Source organism: Pogona vitticeps, chromosome 4 (assembly GCF_051106095.1).
Source record: "Pogona vitticeps strain Pit_001003342236 chromosome 4, PviZW2.1, whole genome shotgun sequence".
Taxonomy (NCBI): Eukaryota; Metazoa; Chordata; class Lepidosauria; order Squamata; family Agamidae; genus Pogona; species Pogona vitticeps.
The window spans coordinates 43913194-43935603 of NC_135786.1; the positions used below are offsets into that span (position 1 = coordinate 43913194).

A 22410-nucleotide genomic window follows, 5' to 3' on the forward strand; every position below is an offset into this window, starting at 1 on the left:
ATTCAGGCAGAATGGCCAAAGGCTTGGCAGAGTCACTTCATAACACTGACTTACTTAGTTCAAAAGGTCGTCCCGTATCTTGCAAGTCTATTCATCCTCTTTTTTCTTTTTACTTCAGAGGGATTGAAGAGGATCCTTTGGCCGTCAAACTGCAAAATCTTCCCCAAGTCTAGCCAGGCCACCTTGGCATGGAACTATGTATGGATCAAAGTTCATTATTCAGTGTCTGCCAGTGCCAAAAAAACAAAACAAAACCCCATCTAGTCTGACAGAAAAACTTTGAAGTCCTTCACTCAGAGGGGATTACCAAGAATTTTCAGAGTAAGCAGGCAAGCATATTTTGCTCTCTGTCCAAAGCCTTTCATTTTCCAAATTGCAGCAGAGTACTTTGACACTGCATATTTGAGAAAATCCATTAATGCAGAATGTGCACCTCATTATACCTCAGAGATCTTGCACTAGTTCCCATATATAATTGTAGAAAGCAATCTAAACAGGAAATACTAAAGCTGTCTGGACAAAAGGTCAAAGGGCTCAAAATTCAAAGGGAGAGGGAAAAACTAGCTAAGCAGTGAGACCAAACAATCTTTACAGTTAAACAGTCCTGGGTAAAATTCACTCATATGCTAAAAGCATTTTTAAAAAGAAGCACAATGGATACGTATGGCATTAAAAACTTCATAGGGAGAAGTCTTCAAGCATGTTAAAAACCTACAAATATATAGGGTACAAGTTTTAATGGGAGCATAGCACACAGAGTGGGATGACCAAGATGATCTTGTTTTAGATGTACCAGAGAAGCTTTACTACATATCACTAAGGTAAGATTGTAAATCAGGCCCATCCCAAACAACCTGATACTCTTGAATGTGCTGGATTACAATTCTCACCCACCCCTTCCCAGCACAGCTAGGTTGGAGGAGGAGGATCAAGAGTCCAAGATATCTGCAGCCTCAGCACACATACAGTAAACATGTAGGGCCCTTTCAGACCATCACAGCATCATGAGCTTGAAAGGAGGCCCTCATTTCACAGTTCAAAACAATAAACATCACTTGTTATCCTCTTCTGCCATTCTAGTTCCAACTCGTTTTCTTTCCTTGCTAATATTCCTCAAGACCTATCTCAAAGGGCAGGATGTTAGGCCCTAGGTAGCCTGAGAGAGAACTCGGAGCAACCACTGACTGTATTTAGAGAAGAATTACATTTTGGGACTCCCAGATCTCCTCAGGTTGTATGGCAAATGCAGGCTATAGCATTCTGAGAGGTGAAGCTAAACTAAACAAAAACAAAATCCACTTTTCCAAGCTCTGAATACCTACATCTTCAAGTTACTGCTAACATCATTACTGTGAAAATATTCACACTTATTACTCAATATACTGTATTTTTGTGCACAAATGCCCCAGAAGCTACCCCAAAACAAAAACAAAGCATTATTTGCAACATCAAAAGCAGTAACACTGACAGTGCACAAACTAAGAGGAGCTAAAGGTTTTTTAAAAAAAGGATATATAGTGTGGTATAGGGGACTGAGAGACTGACTAGGACTCAGGAGACCTGGGTTCAAATCCCCACTTTTTGCCACAGAAACTCACTAAGGTGGGGTACACTGGTAAAATCACTCTTTAAATATCTCACTTATCACTATAAGTTGGTTCTAACTTGATAGCCCATCATAATTATTAAGCAACATACATTACATGTGAATGACCACACATCACATGTGTCATCCTTCTTTCTCAGTGTACCACAATAAGCTAGGAAGTCTTCAACTAGCCATTGCTCTTCTTACAACAGAACATGAGAATTATATTTATTTATTTATTCATTAATTCTATTTATACCCCGCCCCCCTAGACAGCGCAAGGTAGATTAACTACATGTTAAATTTTTTTTAAGATTATTATGTATTCTAAACATTACAGCTCTAGTTTCCTCATTCAGATGTGACAGGATTCCAGATCATTGTACTGTAGTTGAAAGGAATTAGTAGGCAGGAGGGACGTGTTAGCACACACAGGAACAAGACTCTCTCAATATCTCCGTTTATTAATTCAATGTATGATTGTAAGAATGCAGGCAATTAACAAAGCCCAGCTGATAGTCTCAACTAGGGCAGAGTGCCAATCAATGGGGTTTACATTAGTGTTAATTTACAAAGTCCCAGTTATTCTACGGGTCTACTCAACGGTATCGGCAATCACATTTCACCTGCAGTGCCCATGGAAGCCCATCCTTTGAAATACTTCATCACTTGAATTATGAAATGTCTGTCAAAAGTGACCAGGAATATGTACAGTAATGCTGGAATAGGCACAGCTTAGCCTGGAAGTCTTCAGCCATTCAAATTAAAACAAGTAAGAATCATGTCTCTCCAATCCTTTGTTCCCTTTTTAGCCCATGGCTGGACCAGACCTTGTGCTGATTCTGAATACACATTTTAAATCCATAAAACAATTATCATTCAGAGCTCCAGGATTCCAGTAGAAGCAAGAATACAAGTTTATTTAGGTTAAATGACATAACACGGAAGAGCATGCTGTTTACTGACAGATAAATTTAATATAATTTTGTAAATGTGAAAATCCACCATGAATGTTTGAGCTGGTAAGACTGACCAAAGTGTAATGAATTCTATATTAAAAGCTCTATCATATAAATACACTATACCCTATGCATTATAACTATGTAGGAGCTAGGTAACTTCAAGCATCTTTAGAGCACTCAGTCAACTATCAGCCTTGGGATATAGGTCAGTGATACTCATTTTATAGTGAACAAATAAATGTTCAACATTTAAGTGGTTTGCCCAAGGCTGCGCTGGCAAAGCTTGCACTGAAACTTCAAGAGTAGACCAAGTCAGCAACAGCTAGTATGTCCAGAACTTTATTTTAAAATTCACTACACTTTCTACAGCAACAATAGTCTCTGGTAAGCCCACTCTCTTAAATATTTATGTACAGCCAATTGGCAATGTCCCTGAAGCAGTTTACAAGACATAGAAACAATCAATTAAATCACAACATTTACAATAAACAAATAAATCAGTTAAAACCATGTCAAAGAGATATTATTTGAATTTTATGTACAATGTCATAAAGGTCTAGCATAAACCCAGCAAGAGAGAATAAAAGCAACATAGAAAATTTAAATCATTGTCAAAATTTCAAATATCTGAAGACTTCAATGCATAAAAAGCAAAGCAAAGTGTGTTGCTTATATACCACCCCATAGCACTTAAAACACTCTCTGGGTGGTTTACAAGTTAATTATACAGGTGATACTCCCCCCCCCCAGCAAGCTGCGTACTCATTTTACCAACCTCAGAAGATAGAAGGCTGAGTCAACCTTGAATCGGCTACCTGGGATTGAACCCCGGGTCGTAAGCACAGTTTTGGCTGCAGTATAGCAGTTTAACCACTGTGCCACATCACTGAAAAAACTGCAATGCAAGTGCCAGCCAAGTGCTTCTAAGAAAGCATTCTATTACCTGGCCACTGAAAGGGCCCCTATTCAGTAGTCACACAACATATCTCAATGATATATAAGATCTAGGTTCAGAACAACCAAATTCTGGATGGTTTTGCACAATTCAGATCACATTTCTGCTGAGCATGAGATAAGCATCTATCTATACATGTTTGTAAAGTATCTTGCAATCTTTCAGGGCAATGTTAAATAATATAGTTGAGAGTTGCTGAGATAATTCTGTTTCCCTGAAAATAAGACCTGACCTGAAAATAAGCCTAGTATGATTTTTAAGGATGCTCATAATATAAGCCCTACCCCCCAAAAATAAGCCCTAGTTAAGTGAAACCCCGCCCTCCACCACTGTGCAGCAACTAGAAGAAGATGACATGACTGTATATGAATAAATGTAGATTGTGGTACATGAAAAAACACACCCCTGAAAATAAGCCCTACTGCATTTTTGGAGCAAAAATTAATATAAGACCCTGTCTTATTTTAGGGGAAACACACTAGGACAAAAAAAAGGTGTGAGGTACCTGTATATTTAGAGAAAATGTAAATTATGTGTGAGAAAGGTACTGGATATGCGTCATTTTACAACTGTTTCACCAGATCAGATCAGCAAGCAATAAACAACAGCAGCACATCAGTGAAATCAGGACAAAACCTGGATTCGTTTATGTAATGATACTAAAGGCTTTCTTTCTTAATTCATGTGAATCACCCAGGCTTGGCAGGGCATTTTTGGTATCTGCTTCTTTCTTGAGCATCACAAACTATTCTATCCTGGCACAAGATGCTGAGTGGTATCCAAATGTCCCCACTGAAAAAGCCCCGTGATCTTTAGGTTGCAAAGAAATTTCTTCACAGATAGTGGAGTTCTGGGTTTTTGCTTTTGCTTTCCCTGTAATATAGCCTTCTCTCATTACCTGAGAGGGCCATCTCAAATGATCTACCCTCTCAGCACCTTTCCCGTCATATATCAGTACTTCATTTGTGGAACACAACAGCTGCAAGGGTTGGTTCCTAGCGAACACAGGAAGCTACTTTGTACCAAGTCAACTCATTGATCATTTTGGCTCAGGAATGTTTACTCTTAACTGGCAGTGGCTTACTAGATTTTCACACAGATCTTTCCTAGTTCTACTAGAAGATCCCAAGTATTCCCTGGTGGTCTCCAATTCAGGAACAAATCAGGTTTGATCCTGCTTAGCTCTGAAAATCAGACAAGATGTGTGCATCTAAGGTAAAGTATGTGACCATATGAACAGTGTGGCCAATCTCATCTCTCTCAGGAAGCAATTCCGCAAGTGGAGTTATTATCAAGGAAAAAGCACCGCTATGCAAAATTTTGGTGGTGGTGTGACACAGAGCTTCAACGGTTAATGGCAATCCATGGTTAAGTTGATATGGGAGGAAGTAGGCCTACAAATATCCTGGCTCTAAGTCATATAAGGATTCAGAGGTGAGTGCCAGCACCTTTACTGGATGTTCTTCTGGTTCTTCCAAAAACCATCCATGTAGTCGTGGTTTTATTAATAGCCATGTAGCAGAGAACCAAACTGCTAAACAATGCCAATGGAAATAATCTGCAAGCAGCTAGCACAATCCTAGAATAACAGAAAAGTGAAGTTGCAAGGGGCCTACAAGGCAATTAAGTCCAACCTCCTGCTCAATGCAGGAATACAACCAAAGCATATCTGCCTGGTGATTATCTAAGTTTTTCTTGAATGCCTCCGGTGTTGGAGCACTCACTAACAATCTTCTCTGCAAGCCTCTCTGATTACCATGCAAGAATATATATAAAGGCTGTCTGGCTTACTGCGCAAATGCATTCCTTTAATACTCAAGGCCCATAATCCACAAAAATATGATATAATAAGACAATATTCACCATCCTTCTAAGCTCTGCCATCCCTGGTAGCTTTCTATGTGAGTACCATATGGCCACCTCTGGAAAAACAACTGAGGTATGCTTATCTTCCTCACATTTCATTTACCTTAAGTCAACAATAATTTATATTTCATGTAAATATACAGATAAGGTAGGCAAAAGCTATAGTTTATGGTTATGAAATATCCACTCTACCTGTGCATATTTAAACAAGACAAGAGAAAGAGGCTGAAAACCCCTGAGGCACAGCAACCTCTGAGATTTTGCTGTCAACTATTTAAGGAGAGGTAATGATGTAGTAATTCATTTTCCAAAAGACCTGGTTATTATCAAATCCTGTTATACTGCTTTAAAATGGATCCATTAAAAAAACAACTCAGAAGTGCAGGGAAATAGAAAGTTTTAATTTGTTTTAAGATACTAATTCATTTTAAGCCTCTTGTTTTCTCAACAAAATCTTTCATAATTTGAAAGATTCTGAAGGATTGAGCAACTATCTTTTATGCAAGGGTCCAAAATATTTCTACTTAGAAGGCCCTAGTTTCAGAGGTAAGGGGAAAAAGCCCAAATCCTCTTTCTAAAAGCTTTGAGAGTCATTTGCAGAGCACACAGCCAGGGGCTATGTTGGTGGGATTATTCTAAAGGCTGTTATTATTATTATGGTCTCATAACTTTATCTTTGTACTGAATTAGTCAAATCAATAATCTGGCTCAGTATAAAGCAATTACAAATGTAAATAAAACAGAAAATACAACATACCTTTGCATATAAGATCTCTCATCAGTGTTGGCAGCACCTACTAGACGTCTTCCTGAACTCCCTCTATAGGACTGGAAAATAAAAGAAATTACAATTAAATTAATATTTCAGAAGTATCTTTTAAGTGTTACTTAAGATAATAAGCAAATAAAGCTACATTTTCCACCCCACCCACTCTGAGCCTCCCTGAACACAACTTCACTCCCTAGTGAACAATTTATTTTGAGCTGAACTGAATACTGAAATCTGACCCCCACAAAATCAGGTTATTTGGAACTCGAATGTGAATGTAAATTTCACATCCTGGTATTTATGTGACCTTATTAAACTTAGCAAGTGGAAGTATTTGGAAAATGGAAATGATATTTATTGCTTTGATAGCACTGAAATGAATAATACTATTATATAATTCGACAGAAAATGACTTAGGCCTGTGAATATGAATTACTGTCATCAGAAATATTTGCACACTTAACATTTCCCAGTCATAAAACTTTCATTTCATTTTCTGAAAAGACACTATCCTTCCCTAGATCATGAAACATAATAAAAACTGGCATGACCAGTTTCAACAATTTGATCCTATCCACAAAAACCTACCTCCTCCCACTGCACATTCTTACATTATATTATGCTAACTGCTGAACAAACCAACACTGTTTAAAAAACAGCATACTGTACTGAATGATTAATACTAGAAAACAACAGAATATTTGCACGAGCTCCTTGATGAGTTTTACAACAATTTTCTAAGAATCTGAGTATTTTTATTTTTCACTTATTCAGGGCTGCTTCAGGTGGACACAAAAGGTCTAGAGAAATGGTATTCCATTACATTCTAGCCAGGAAAAAAGCCACAACAAAACAGACAAGCTTTAAGAAGCCAATAGTGCATGGGGATGGAGAATGTAATGTGTCTAGAGCAGTGCTTCCCAACCTTGGGTCCCCAGATGCTCATGGACTATGATTCCCAGAAGTCCTGGCCAGCACAGCTACCGGTGAAGACCTCTGGGAGTTTTAGTCCAAGAACATGTGGGGACCCAAAGCTGAGAAATATTGGTCTTGGGTCTGCAACACCTCAATGCAATTTCTCATTAAATATGAACTTGATGGCATTTACATGCAGCATGATGCTTACAGAAATTAAATATTACTGTGAGGGTTCGGTGTTGGGGGGGCAGTCACAGTTAATAAAGCACGAGATTTGTTCAACGTTTCAACTTTGTCTTTATTTATTAACAAATCAACATTGACAGGAACCTCCACCGGAACAGTCTCTAAATACTCTTGTGGTCTAAACTTCGACCGTAAAGGAGTCCAAACGTTGCTTACAAATGGGTTGGTTTCGTCCATCGCCCACGGCCCAGATAACACCTTCTCTGGTACCGGTTCTTCGTCATCTTCCCTCTCCAACTCTAGTAGTGGGAGGGTCTCCTCATCCCCACTCCAACCCCAGAGTGGGGAGCCCTCTCCCGGACTGGCCAACCACGGTCCGGGTAGACCCCCATCTTCTGCAGCTCTGCGAGATGCCATGCCCTTTTCGCCTCCAGCTCTCTTGCCACAGCTTCCCTCTCCTCTCTCAGGCGACGCCGCCACTCCTTGGCTTCGGTCTCTCCCTAGTAAGATGGGAGGGGCTGTTGTCCTTGAGGCCTTCTTCTCTCTGCCTCCTCATGGGGAACCTTAACTTGTTCCCACTTCCCTGTCCACAGGTCTTGGACCCATACCATTTCCCATCCCCCCCGAGATCTCGTCCCGCATCTCCTTTATATCCCCCGCTCCAGCCTCTATTTCCCCTCCCCCCTTTCCCACCAAATTTCTCCCGGTCTCCTCTGTCACTTTTAACTCTTTCAGCCCCTGCACCAGGTCACTGGTATCCACCCCTTTGTGTTTCCGCCCCTCTTCTCCTGTTATCTCCTCCAGTTCTTTGGTATCCACCTACTTGCTCTCTTTCCTAGGTGGAGAAGGTGGAGGGGAGGTGTGAGTCACCTGAGCCCGAGATGGGAGCGATGGCACTCCCACGTAAGCTTCCTGGCTCTGACTAGGGGGGGGGTGTCTTACAATTACTCAGTTATTTCTGGCTCTGGGAGACAGAATTATCCAAATTTCCCTGTGAGTGACCCATGGAAGTATAGAAGTGTTGTTCATGCAGTACTGTCTCACAGTTTTAAGCCATTTCCCCTAAAGATGTATGAGAGGTTAACCAAGAAGAAACTAGAGCTTAGCGATAAAGTTATCATGGATGGTATGGGTGTGAACTTATTAGAGTAACCAGTGGAAGCAGCTGATTTGAATCCACCTTTATAAAGGCCCATCACCCCTTCTTTCCAGACCCAGCTAGTATGAATCTTCTTCTCTATTGAAACTCATTAATTAGCATGCATACATGTCACTTTGCAGTCACATCATGGTTATGGTGCTCAAAATGTTAATCTAGGAAACTGGCACTTCTTTCTAGCACAAAAACAAACAAAACAAAAGCTCACAACTCTGAATCCGAAGTCTGGATTCCTTGATACGTGGTTATATGAGCTGTTTAAGGGAGTGGTAGCACCACATGAACAAACACTCACAGCTTCCCACATGTGAAGAACTCCACATGATAAAACTTCCAAGTCTTTTTAGGGCAAGAAGCAACACTGCAGACCAACTTATTCCCAAACCACAATTTCACTGACTTGTTATTTGTTTTGCTTCCATCCTGTACTTTCTTCAACCCTTCTCTTGGCTCGCTTACACGTACACAACTTCTTGCCTATCACTGAAGCAGTGTTTTAAGGTGAGATTTCACAAGTTCACAGAAAGGTGTAAGCCATTTGGAAAATCTAATTATTTTATTTGGAAATTTTGAAAAAAGAAATTTTGGGGGGGGGAAACACTTAAACCTATTATTTCCTGGTATGCAGCCTGATTTAGCCTGTTGCACCACTCCCGGATGCATCTGTTATATTTTCTTTATGTTTAAGTGATGTTGCAGTGTAGACTTTATGTATCTCCCTTCCCTCTCTTTCCACACTTACAGTTCTATTACTGACGTGGGGCTAAAACTTAAAACTTTTGTTCTCAGTGACAGTGCTATAGAAAAATGGAGAAAGGACAATGGCCATCCGCTTTTCTACTTGCTAATCTCAAAATAACACACACACACCCAAACACACACAGAGAGAGTATTTCAAATGTCAAATAAAATGGAAGAAGAAGAAGATTTGAAGGGACATGAGACTTTTAAGTTGCCAAAAGGAGACCTTGAGTTTTAGATGACGGAGAAAGGCTGCCTTGAAAGCTCTAGCTGCCTGACCTGTTTGCAAATTCTGCCCATATACGTATATCAAATGGGAAGTCCTGCACAAGGAATTTCTACAGAAACAATTGGCTACTTCTTTGCTTAATTCTGAAGCTGTCTCCCTATTTTTAAAGGCAATACATTTTATTCTGCTGTGAAGAAGCACAAGAGACCACTCATGTTCCAGCATTCTTAGTCCGCAAGATCATCGAAGCCCTTAGGAGCTAAAATTAGTAGCTTTTACTCAGAGTCTGAAAACCCAGCACAGAATGCTGCTATTGAGAAGTGTCAGCCCATGAGAGGGACTGTGAAGGGCCTGGCTGCAAGCCCAAGAGAGTCTTTTGGGGACAAGGGCAGTGAGGAGAGAATTCATCCTGAGAAGGCCTTGTCCCAAACTGCCATGGGCAAGCTGGCTTCAGACTGGGGGAAAAAACCCACAGGAGCTAGAGATCACTCCCTCATAGCACACTCCAGTGACCATTCTTTTTCTCGAGCTGTTTCTAGATTAAGGACGCCACTTCGATGAGTTACCAACTTGCCCTCCCCCAGGTCACCCAACTATATAGGTGCAAAGACTATGCCCAACTTCTACTAGTATCCAGAATTCGCATTCATTAACCATTAATGCAGTGGTGACAGCTCATGCATTGCTATACAGATATTATAAGAGTCCCCTCTCAGCAGGTTTGAGATCTAGAAGAACTTGGCAAAAGAAATCAGAGAAGAGCAGTAAAGAAGGGGGGGTAAAAGTGACTGCATCCGTTTAACCACCAAACAGAGGGAAGAGCACAAAGGCTCCAGTTTCCTTGTTGCCTTTCTTGTGAGAAGAAGGAAAGTTGCATCTTTTAGAAAAAAAGAGAGACAATCTCAATTTGACAGTCTAGCAATATCACCTTCCTGGTACTTCTAGCTGTGCGTGCCAGCTTAGTCCAGAAGACCGACCAGCCTGCTGAAGTATTTAATAGGCAGTCAATGTTTGTACCAAGAGAACACAGAAGAAATGCATTTCACCATGAGCATAAAAGATCTTTAAGAGGGGAAGTATCTGTTATGCTTTGCATTACACCACAGTAAAATGTATACCGCAGCTTAAAAGACTAAGCAAACTCAATCCCTGTTTATTTGCAAAACAGCTCTTGCCCCAGCCTCCTAAACCAAAGGGTGGGTAGCATTTGGCTCTCCAGATGTCATTAGACTGCAGTCCCTGGCCACCTTAGGCAGCACAGTCAATGGTGAAGAGTTATAGCACCTAGAGTCAAACAAAATCTAAAAGTCACACATTGCTGATCCTCTGCCCATAGCTTAGAAACATTTTTTGTAAAAAAAATACAGCACCCAGAATACTCCAGCCAGCATGGTAAGTAACTGTAATGCTGGAGCTGTAGTCTGAAAAAGTCATTTGTCCAAACTCTGCTTCTACCCTAAGAGATGAATCATTCATTCCGTGTTGTGGCCAGAAGGCTTACATCCTGTTGGCAGTGCAACATAACAGGCATAACCTTTGGTGGGAAATTGCTAAAAGTGATGAAGTCAGTGTAGATATTATTTGTAGCACCCTGAGCTATATGATTCAGTAAACAACAGGCAATGCCTATACTGATTTCTGTAACTTGCTGAAAGATGTGCCACATGTTATGTAATGTATGTTATGCTGGCAACAGAATTTTGACCACAGAAATAGTAACGGAAAGAAAAGAGAAATAGTATTTAGTATGCAGAGCACACACTCTCAGCGAAGATCCTTCTTGGGTATGTTTTCTGTGCCTGTGCTGAGACAGAACTGGATTCCTTTTTCATGTACACACAGCCATGGGCCAAGAGCTACACATAAGCATCATTCCATCTACATACTTTTCACAGGCTCATAGCCAGTGACCATGGCACTAGGCTTATGGTCAAGTCCCACTGAAATAAACAGCAGCTGGGAAGCAGAAGCAACACTCTGAGTTGTGCACATTCTTTACAGATCAAGATGTACCACTGCAGCCACACTAGATCTAAACTAAAATGTGACAAAGAGTGCAATTTTGGACTTTGTCTAATGTCCATTTTTTAACATTAGGAAACAGGGGGAAAGAAATTGATGGTTAAATAATTACAAAAGGATGCCAAGAACTGTTCTTCTAAACAAAGGTATGTTCCTTCATATAAAATAAATAAATAAATAAATAAATAAATAAATAAATAAATAAATAAATAAATAAATAAATAAATAAATAAATAATGCTTTCCCCAACTTTATTTGATATATGCATATCAATATGTTCAGATGCAACCATACTTATGGATATTTGGAGGAAATGCTGATTTGATACTTTCAAACAATTTGTGGAAGCAGATGTACACTTCAGCAGCACTTGCAGACAAGGAGCACTATGGAACAATGCCACTAAGAAAACAAGACAGACAGTATTTCTGGCATTGATCAGTACAATGACTCCCATCAGGTCAGGCTAAGGAACTTATTGCAGGCTACAACACCCATCCATCTAGCAATAATACATCCACTAGTCATAGAAACTTACAATTGTTTCAGAGATTATCAAGCAATTATCTTACAGGATGTATTGGATTCAGAATAAAACCAGTATAAAATCATGGAAGATCAGCAATTGTTTCATTTATATGAAAGCAATGTATAATGGTATCCAACTCTTTCATTTCATTAGTATATAATCCATCCAGTGTAGTGTAGTGGACAGAGTGACAGACTAAAACTCAGGAAGTCTGACTTCAAATCCCTGCTTGGCCATGCAAACTCATAGATGTGTGTGTGTGTGGAGAACTAGTATAATAAATCCTTAAATATCTTTTACCTTGAAATTCCTATTAGAGTCACTATAGTTTAGTTCTGACTAGGTAGCACATAACAACAAATGTATCGTTAAACTTGCAGCCATCTGTACCTACAATCACAGCTTTAACTCGAGGCTATTATTAACATAAAATCCCTGCAAAGCTCTGAAAGTGCAAGGTGTCAGATCAACGATAGTGGCCAAAATCCTGTTTACACAGCAGTGAACTCACAGCCATGGACTTTAAAAGTCTCTTATCTGCCCCCTGGTTCCAAAGCTTCCTTGGGATCCCCTTCAACATGGGGAAATAATATATTTTATTTTCCTTATATTCTGCCTTTCTCCACCTGCTGAGACCCAAATATAGACATGCTTCCATTTATATTTACATATACTGGTACATTTGTTAGGATTCAACTGCTGAAAATCAGGAAAGTGCACAATTTGCTGGTTTCATTGGCACAAAACAGGTGACTTTTATACAAGAATTTTAAATGTTTTCCCCCTCAGTTACAAAATTCACTCTTGCTAGAGGTTGACCATGGGGATGGATGTCTGCATTTATGTTTCTTTTTTTTTAAAAAAAAAATTAAATATTTACAACATATTTTTAAATATTTTTTAAAAAATAAAATAATAGGACAGTTAAAATTCAAATACGAAATGCAGGGGAGGGGGGAGGGTTCCACTCACTGTGATCCCTATCTGGGATCCACCCTGGCCCATACTTATTTGATCAAAACACTCCATTCACATAATTTCTTACTAAGCAATTGACATTACATCTGATGCAAGGCCCCAGGCAAAATCAATTCCCTCAAATGGACATGGAATCACTCACCACTGAACAAAACCAAACAGATTCTTTACGCACAATAAGTATTGAAACCCTTTTCTGAAAGCTATGAAAAATGGCAACAATTAATTTATTTTTTAAAAAAACAAAGAAATCCCTATTTTTACAGAAACCTTAAATGTTTCAGAATACATTTACTTCCAGTGTTTTGCCTGAAACCTTATGGGCTTGCTATCTGACAACTTATTAAGTAGATAAACACGCACACTTCTGCAGCTTTCTAAATCACCTGGCAAGTTAGATGATCAAAATGTATGAAGCCATATCAGCTCCACAGGAACAGGCATTCAGAGCAGACTATTGTCTTATTCAACAACCTTTACCAATTTTGTATCTCAGTATCTCTAAATATTAAGTTTGGTTTTTTTCTTCTTCTTCACAAAACATAGGCAAGGTAACAGCTTCAAGGGAGGAAGGCAGGAAGTCTGCTAAGATAAACTTTAACTTCCACGCTCATAATCCATGAAAACCGGTATGGCAGCAATGGCTTAGAGGAATTTTCATCCAAAATTTCCGGACATCATATTGCCTATTCTGGATTCAGGAAACAGTAGTGGTTTACAGGGAGGTAAACTGGGAAATGCATGAATAATGCAGCATCTCCTATCCATTCTTAAATTTTCCATCTCAATGAGACCCTGTATCCCTCCTTCTATGTGACCAGAGGGAGTGTACTAGAAAACAAAAACCTGCTGCCATTGCTTCTAGTTTAGCCCCGAGTGTCAAAATACCTACTGGTACCACCCGCAGTGTGGCCCGCATAACTTTGGGTTGGATCCAGAGTTGTATGGTACAGATATCCCATAGCCAGAAGGGGAGGCAGAGACGGAAGCCATTTTCCTACTTCCTTAGTCACATATATGCAAGTTTTCCACATATTTCTTTCTTTCCACCATTTCCTTCTGCCCAATGTACTTTACACACAACCACAGGAATAAATTTAGATTACTGGCTGAGCATTACTGCTGTTTTGCAGAGCTACATCTGTATTTGTATGTGTACTACAACAAAATAATGCTGCATCAGCTTTTCTCTTTAAGACAGATGCAAATGACAAGCAGCAAAAAGAATCAGGTCCCCAAATGTATTTAAGGAAGGAAACAGGAACTCTTCTGCCTTCCTACAAATAATTGCAAGAAGAAAGCCTTCCTCCCCAGCCCCCCTCTTAGGACTTAGGTTTTCCCTAACTAATCAGACATCTCTGTTGTGCTCTCCAATGCCCTCCACTCCTGATGTACCATGTTTTTAATCTCCGAGGTAATAATTCTTCAACCCTTCTCCACTTTCCAGGATTTTTGTGCCTCCCCATAGTTCTCATTTTATACAACCTGAAATGAAATTAGCACTGACATAAATTTACGCACACACATGCCTCAAAGTTTGTCCGGGAAATGTTTATATAAAAGACCATACACATGGAGCTGAAAAAGTAAATCCCCATTTATGTTTCTCTGCAGCTTTGTTTTAAATTTCCATCTCAGACCCGACTGGCTTTTATTACTCTAGAAACAGTGAAATATACCGTTTCCCTGAAAATAAGACCTAACCTGAAAATAAGCCCTAGTATGATTTTTCAGGATGCTCATACTATAAGCCCTATCCTAAAAATAAGCCCCAGTTGAAACCCCGCCCTCCACCATTGTGCAGCAACCAGAAAATGACATGACTGTATTTGAATAAATGTAGATTGTGGTACATGAAAAAATAATAATAAAGCATCCCCTGAAAATAAGCCCTAATGCATTTTTTGAGCAAAAATTAATATAAGACCCTGTCTTATTTTCGGGGAAACACGGTACCTGCAGTTCCCAAAGTAGAAAGCAAAGGCTTTGTCCCTTACTCCCTCATGCAAACATCCATCACAAACCCGCAGCATAAATGCAGCACAGGAGGAACTTTATGACAAAAGTAGGAACATAATTCCTCAGAGTCACAGAATATCTATATAGCCTGGTGGTCCAGAGCACAGCTGGAATCTAGATATACAAAAGACAAAAAGGAAGATTTCTACTCAGAACAAACGATGTTTGATAAGCTTTTATTAGGTCCAAAAGATAAAATAGTTAAGAAAATGTATAACTATCTGTTAGAAATTAAAATGCAAGATGAAATGGTTAAAGAATGTATGATCAAGTGGGCACAAAACATAGGGCATAATATTGATATTGATCAATGGTTGAAAATATGGCAAAATAATATAAAGCTTACAAGAGCGGTTAATTTTAAAGAGAATATATACAAGATGTTTTACAGGTGGCATATGACCCCAGAGAAATTGTCGAAGATGTACACAGATGTATCGAATATGTGTTGGAAATGTGAAGCACAGGTGGGAAGCTATTACCATATGTGGTGGTCATGCAGAGTAGCTTAACAGTATTGGAAAAGAGTACATGCTGTGTTGTAACAACTATTGCTTTGTAAGGTGCCACTAAACCCAGAATTGTTCTTATTGAGTATGATACCTGATAACATAGATAAGTCAAATGAACATATAGTCATATATATTGTTACTGCAGCAAGAATTCTCTATGCCAAAAATTGGAAAAGTCCGACAATACCGAAACAAGATGATCTTATTGAGAAGATACGGGAAATAGCGGAAATGGACATTTTATCAGAAGTAATGAAGGACTGTCCTTTACAAAAGGCAACAGAAAGATGGAACTTATTTTATAAGCGGACTAAATCAACAGGCAATGTATGAATAGCATATATTGAAATGTGAACTTAAACCTAGAAGGCAGAAAAGAGTAAACAGAGTAACGTGGAATGGTATAGAATGGATGTTAGTATGTCATTGTTTCTCTTTTTTCCCTTTAACCTCAACTCCCCTTTTCCTTTCTGTCACTCCTCTTGTTAAAAATATATTTTTTTAAAAAAGTAGGAACATAAATCCTCACCTGTCTTGTCCTTGCCACAAGGGCAAGGTATTATTCTCTCTTATTCTCCTCACCAGCAAGAACGGTAAGGAATTTTCCTCACACTCTAGTGTGCTCAAATGGGCAAGGATGACATTTTGTTCAAAAATCATTTTTCTACAAAATTCTCCAATATTTGTGCAAAACTGTCCAATTTCTGCAATTGTGCAAATTGCTCAAAATTAAGCAAGCTGTTTAATTTTAAGAATATGGTTGTTTGAAACTTGTGTAATAATTAGCCAGCTCTTTTTTCTTCTCTCTCTCTCTCTCTCTCTGTGTGTGTGTGTGTGTGTGTGTGTGTTTTACTTCTCAAAGACAATAGATACTAGAGGGCTTTGTGTGAAAGTTATAGTGAATGGGAAGGGAGGGGAGCTCTGCATTTTGCTCTGAGGTGAGGAACTGTACTGGATTTTAACATTCTTTACTGAGGTTTCTCATCCTGCCAAGACAGCCCAAATCAATGAGAAAGGGGTTTCCCCCTGCATTTCTAGTCCAGTGAGCAGGGATAAGTCACAGCACCACCCATATTTCAGGAAGGAAGCACCTCACACAACAAATGTATGTCTTTTTTTTTTTTTAGGAACAGAATTCCATGCCAATCTATTTTGTTTTCATTCTTTGACTAGTGAAAGAATTAGACATTTCAAATGTGCCAGTTGTAAAACGGCAGTACAGTGACACTCTTCCCACCCTGCCTCACCATCTCATAAAACTGATACCCACAGATTGTACCTGCGAGATTTTTACCCCAACTTTCCAACCAAGAACTCCAGGTAAAGTACATTATTCACTTTTGTTTTATGCTGTGTAGTAATTAAAATGAGGTGTATGAGGGTCCCATGAGTGCTGGGTGCTCTAAAATCATGGCAAAACTGACTCTACCCTCCCTAGAGGAATGCAAATGAAATATTTGAGCCAACTTCATATTTTCAAAGAAATTAGTTCAGTTCTTGAGAAGTATGAGTGTGAAGGGGAAACACACTTGAGCTCCTGCAGTATTGCATGCAGCCCATGGCTCACCAGTCCTGTACACAGAATGGCAACCTGAATTATCAGTATCAAGAAAGTAGAAGCTATAGTATATAGAGAAGAATTTCACATCAGACAAATCTGCAGGGGTGCAATGTCTGCCTGTAACAACTTTGCCAGTTATAATAGAGAACTGCTGGATAGTTCAGTGGTTTAGGTATCCGAATGTGGAGCCAGAGGTTGGAAGTTTGATTCTCCACTGTGCCTCCTTGACAGGGACTGGACTTGATGATCCGTAGGGTCCCTTCCAGCTTTGCAGTTCTAACATTATTATTATTATTATTATTCAAAAATACCAAACACTGTCAATTAAAATTATAAAAACACTGAATCATATTATATAACAGATACAGGTTTTAACCTGTTGTTGTTGTTGTTGTTGTTGTTGTTGTGTAATGAAAAAGACAGGAGTTTCATTTGACAATTACGTCTTGCACCTCCCACTCAGGCTGTGGCTGGCAGAGTTACTGTTTGGAGAAATATGTGCAGTTAAAAAGAACAGGTTGGTAAATTATCACGAACTCCCGCTGGCAATGCAGAGAATCTGCACTATATATTTAGTCTCTGAATCAGTTTGAAGGATCAGGAAGTTGTCTGTGTAGGATTTAAGTATTTTATACTGTGTGAATTCTGTCTCCAGTTTTACAGGGTAAACTGACTTGTTACTTCTTCCTTTTCCCCCTAGCAATGCTGAAAAAAGAAAACAAAAGAAAGAAGAAAAGATGCAGAACTGCTGCAATTCTTGTCTAAGCAAGTCACAATTTGCAAACAATTCATGTATAAGTGTTTTATGAACTGAGTTTTATCAAAGAGCCTTTTGGATTGCCCATGATACCAAAATGATACAACATGCGAATGTGCAACACCATGAGAAACTTAGGAATATAGGCATTAAGTGAATGCCACAGTTTGTCCTTCCAGTTACAAAACATCCATAATACTGTATATATTTTTAACAGATAGCTATTTCTTCTATTTCAAAAGTTGCCAAACTGAGAGACAGGGCTAAGGAGAGTGCTAATTTTTGGCCTTAGATCCCATAATAGCAGTGCCACTCCCTTTTTGTTCATAGACATTATCCATGTGTTTTTACTAAAAATATGTTCAGAGGTTTAGGACTTAAGGAAACTATACAGAGACAATTAAGTTGCCATGGGTCACAAACACAAAATTGGTTTGTGAACACTCATTTCATAGGTTCTCAGCTGCAACCACCTCTTGCATGAAAGTTGCATGGAAGTTCTGTTACGTTGCACTGAGGTTTCAGTTAAGATTATTAAGACATAAGACATAAGAAATTTATTTGTCATTGTGCTCACAAGTGGGTGCAACGAAATGAGGTGCTCTTCCCCAAGGTAAAACTGGACAACACTACAAAAAAAAGTTAAAATATACACAACTTTCACCATCCAAATATAGATACCCCGTTTTCTCTCAGCAATTAAAATTCCACCAAAAACCTATGGCCCCGCATTTAAACTCAATACTGCACTTGGGTAAAAACTGTTCTTGAATCTGCTTGTCCTTGCTTTCAATACCCTGATAGGTGCTATACACATTTTATTTATTTATTTATTTATTTATTTATTTATTTATTTATTTATTCATTCATTCATTCATTCATTCATTCATTCATTTGATTTATATATTGCCCCATTATTGCAAGCACTACTCTGGGCAGTTTACAAGTTAACAGTTATAAAATAATATGGTGTACAGAACTAAAATTATTACAAAAGGGGGGTGGAAAATAACAGCATCTGGAGGAATCAGTTGTTAAAGGCAGCTTTGAATTATTCTGTATTCATCAATTCCCTAAACAAAAGGATGGAAAAAACCTAGCGTATCTCAGTTCGTAATTTATTTCATCATCACTGAAAAGGTCCAATTTCTTGTCATCACCTTTTCAGCTTCCTTAGGTATAGCTACTTTTAGCAACACGGACTGAGAAGGGCAAGTGAAATGGGTAGCTGATTCCTGAGAGAGACATTCTAATGAGTATCAAGGTCCTAAATCCTTAAGGGATTTGTAAGTCATAACCAGCACCTTCAGTTGAGCATGAAAACTGGCAGGGAGGAAAGAAAGACTGGGGTATATGATTGAATTTACTAGTCCCAGAAAGCAGTCTGGCTGCCGCATTTTGGCTCTGCTGAAGTTTCTGTACTGTTTTCAAGGGCAGCCCTACATAGAGAGCATCACAGTAGTCTATTTTTGAGATTACCAGTTTTTAGAACATCAACACCAATTATTTCCTAGCTGTGCACTTCTAATGATTCCACCACCATCAAAGCACAACATTATCTGTATTTGGGCATTCTGTCTGAATGCACAAAGGTCCAAATTATGTTGTGGGGGGCTATGATATGCATGTTTGAAGGGAGATTCCAATAGCATCTAACTGAAAATGCATGGAACCCTTGCAGCAATCAGGAATTCTGATAATACTCTCCTCTCAACTGCAGCGATCTTCATAAGTGAAATCTCTCTCTAATGGTCATATCGGCTATGAGATTCTGCAAGCTGTAACCGTCACCCTAAAAGTACTTTTTACGAGCTCTGTTCTCTGCTTCAGGCTCCACAGATACGGAGTACATTAGAAACATGAGAGGAAAGGAATGCAACAATGTAATTCATCTGCTTACGCAGGTATTCTATGCACATAAGTAACATCTGAACAGGGCTAGAGTTAAAAGGGTATCAATACGGTGATGCAGAGTGGGAGACAGGTAGATGTAATTTGACACTGATATGTTAATCACAAGGCAACTGCTATTCAGGCCTCTACAAAGAGCAAAAAGTAATACTGCTAAAAACCGTACACCTCCATTTTAAAAGCTGTGATCTATTTCTTTTCTTTTCCAGAAAGCATAATGCAGAAGTGGCAAAACTAGTAAGTGGACTGAAGTCATATGGCCTCCAAATTTTCAGTTCTAAGAGGATTTTTGAACTAAAAAGAAAGAATCTGCTCTGCCCACACATGTAACTAATAGTTGGTTATGTCAGAATTGTGCATTTAAGAGTTGATGCTAACCTTATTTTCCACCCTGTCATGTAGTTTTATGCAGTTCTACATATAACTGTGTAGTTTTCCTGGATCCCGACCCCTCCACAAGATTTGTTTAAAAAATGTTTTTTAAAACCCTTCTGTATAATTTAAAGTGGCATAAATCCTGCATTCAATGTGACCAACTAGTGGTGACAGTTCTCAATACACAGGAAGTAAAGGGGCTAATTGTCTACCAAAATACACAGTGTTCCCAGGAAAACAGAATTGGGAGGTGCAGTCTATGCAAAACAAAACAAGCAAGTCAGTTAACATGTATACACATGTGGTCACTGCAGTAAAAAGGAAAAACAGAAAGGAGGCCATTTGTTCCTAACTAAATAAAGAGAAAACAAAACTGGGTTGGGAACAGTCTATTTTAGTGATCTGCAAACTTATTAAGCACTTAGCAAATATGAACAACTGAGAATGCAAGGAGCCTGACTAAATAGGATTATTCGAGGGTTATATACCATTTGGATGTGAGGATTACATCCAAATGGCATACTGCACCTCTGCCAAATCTCAAGCAACCTTATTTAGATCAAATCAGCCTTGCTCCAAAAGGGCCAAGGTAGATGAACCACAAGTGTCAAGTTTTCATCCATGACTTTTTCAATGGCTAATAAAGCAAGCAAGCAATTAAAACTTGGCACCATATAAAATAGCCAATCAAACAGAACAGATAGACAAAAAAAAAAGCAAGAACTACTTTATCAGAAACAACACAGAAAACTGCCTTATACCAAGACAGGCCATTAATTCATTCATTTACATTTGTTCTGACTACACCAGCTATGTGAACCCAGTGTCCTCCAGCAGGTGGACTACGGTTCCTATGATCTCTGGCCAAATGACCATGTTTGTTGGTAGAATGCTGCACTGACAGCCCCTTGCCAAGGCTGGTGAGATTTTTCCCCATTTTAGTGGGAGATAACCACCAAGCTATGGCCTGTCTGAAAGGGGAAGAAAAGAGTTTCTGCAAGCTGAACCATGAATGCCTTCCTTTGCTTTATGATGGTCCAGTTTGATCCCACACAGGCAAGTAGAGTTTTGTGTGTGTGTGTGTGTGTGTGTGTGTGTGTGTGTGTGTGTGCGCGCGCACACCCAAAATGCCTTGAGTGAAGACTATTTTCTCATGCTGAAAGCTCAGTGTGAAAGCTCACAAGTCCTCACTTCACCCAGAACATTGGAGCTGAGCTGAAGGAGATGCAGAGCTGAGCTCAGCTATTTTGAGTGCACGGTCTGCACTGAGCCAGAATGAAAGCAAGCAGAGACTCTTACATTTCTACAGGTTATATGGATACTAACTACTATACCAATGAATTTCCACCAGTCAGTTATAAAGTATGTTTGTTTCCCAATTTTCAATAAAAATAAAGAGAACACAGCTTTACTTGAAGGTAATATTAAAAACCACTACAAATACTACAAACGCTGTAAGTCCTGTAAATAGTATCAAGAGAGCTGTAAACTGCAGCCTAGGAAGGACAGGAGGAGCTAAAAATGGCATAGATCCAAGGGCTGGACCCACACATAAGCTATAAACTGAAGCTGGAAAAGTTGCTTATATATTCGTTTGGAATTTAAGCCCCAGAAACCCCTAGGCATAGAAGATGCTGAGTATTACAGTCTTTAAAAAGGAATTTTTCCAAGCCCAGGACCTAAGCACAGACCTGAAGTATCAGTCAGACTTTTAAATATTATAGATCAGGGGGAGATGAACATTACTGAGGAATCCTATAATATAAGCTCTGAAGGACTTGTCTGTGCCGAGGCCTTGTTTGAGACTGCTTTCAAGGTAATAAATAAAAGGTTAACCAACCAGCTAGAATGGCTGAAGGTTGAGTAGGAAGCCACTTCCACAATTACTGTAGTTTCTAAATGTACCTAAGATAAAAGAGAACAAGTACTACAGTATTACTAAAGACAACTCCTGTACACAGTAATTACTAGGATGAGTCACCAAAAAGAACCATGGTAATAACTTACCACCCCACTGCTTTTGAGTAAAATATATTTAAAGACTTTTTGTATAAAACACCTCTCATCAGTAAAAGCATTTATTTTTGAAGCTGTGTGGCTCCCTAACAGAAAAGCTTAGTAAGGTAACATATTTTAAATATAAATGAACAAGTAAATTGCTTGGCCCCAGGGTATTACATCTAAATCGTATCTGTTTGCTCCTTTTTAGTATCTGTATACTCTTTGTTGTTAGCTTTATACTGTCTTTTAATCATGTAAGCCACCTTGGATCCTTTTAAGGAAAAAGGCAGGGTAAAAATAAAAATAAAATAAAAAACCCCAAAGAAAAGCAAATGTCCTACCATTATGATCACACAAAATATAGATGACCGA

At 39.0% G+C, this 22410-nt stretch overlaps 1 protein-coding gene across 5 annotated transcripts in view; it reads right to left on the reverse strand.

Moving 5' to 3' along the window:
- The window catches only part of RAP1A (RAP1A, member of RAS oncogene family), a 142892-nt gene that overhangs the window by 40353 nt on the left and 80129 nt on the right, over positions 1 to 22410 (reverse strand). For 4 of the 5 annotated variants that reach the window (XM_020780628.3, XM_078393377.1, XM_072997196.2 and 1 more), the window contains exon 2: positions 6129 to 6199. The gene's annotated coding sequence lies outside the window, so the exon portion shown is untranslated. Of the gene's footprint in view, positions 1 to 54; positions 195 to 6128; positions 6200 to 22410 lie in introns of those variants that run through there. The other variant, XM_078393378.1, reaches the window with a different exon arrangement.